The sequence below is a fragment of the Limulus polyphemus genome, unplaced genomic scaffold (assembly GCF_000517525.1).
Source record: "Limulus polyphemus unplaced genomic scaffold, Limulus_polyphemus-2.1.2 Scaffold2072, whole genome shotgun sequence".
Lineage (NCBI taxonomy): Eukaryota > Metazoa > Arthropoda > Merostomata > Xiphosura > Limulidae > Limulus > Limulus polyphemus.
This window is the reverse complement of record NW_013667682.1, coordinates 92,616-93,241: the sequence shown is the minus strand read 5'-3', so window position 1 is coordinate 93,241 and position 626 is coordinate 92,616.

The window sequence follows — 626 nt, the reverse complement described above, 5'->3', positions numbered from 1 at the left end:
GAATATTCGATGCCTGTAACATGTAGATACTCAATGCTTTGTACACTATACAATCAGTGTCTTTAGGGAACCAACTCCTATATTGTGTATGAAATGAAAAAGTAAAAAAAAACATCAATACACATGATATTAAATTTTATTACACACATTCGTAGAATAATTACTGTAAAAGGCATGATGTTTTATTTGAAAGGCTACTTTTCTACTGGTAAAATTTTATACAAGCTTAGTGGGGGTTGTATCTTAGTCTAGGCATGTATTTGCCCATTGCTATGCATTATATATAGAGAATTTAGTTACTCAGAAACTATAAATGTTCACTATATTCTCAAAGTAATCTACATGACAATCTCTAGCTGCAGCTTAACATTTTACATCTCAAAGTAATGAGATCAAATAGTCAATAGCTACAGTAAATCATCATGAACCATATCAGCTAACTATTAGCTATCTTTATTATTATTACAATGTATAGTTAGCTACCATATCAAGTAATCCTTTGCCCATAGTTGAGCATAAAGAAAGCCAGCAAATAAGATAAGTAAAAGATTGGGAATTTAAAAATCTGCAAATAGAGATCGTAAAAAAAAAGTAAGGAAACAAGGCTGGAGATACTGTAGACATTA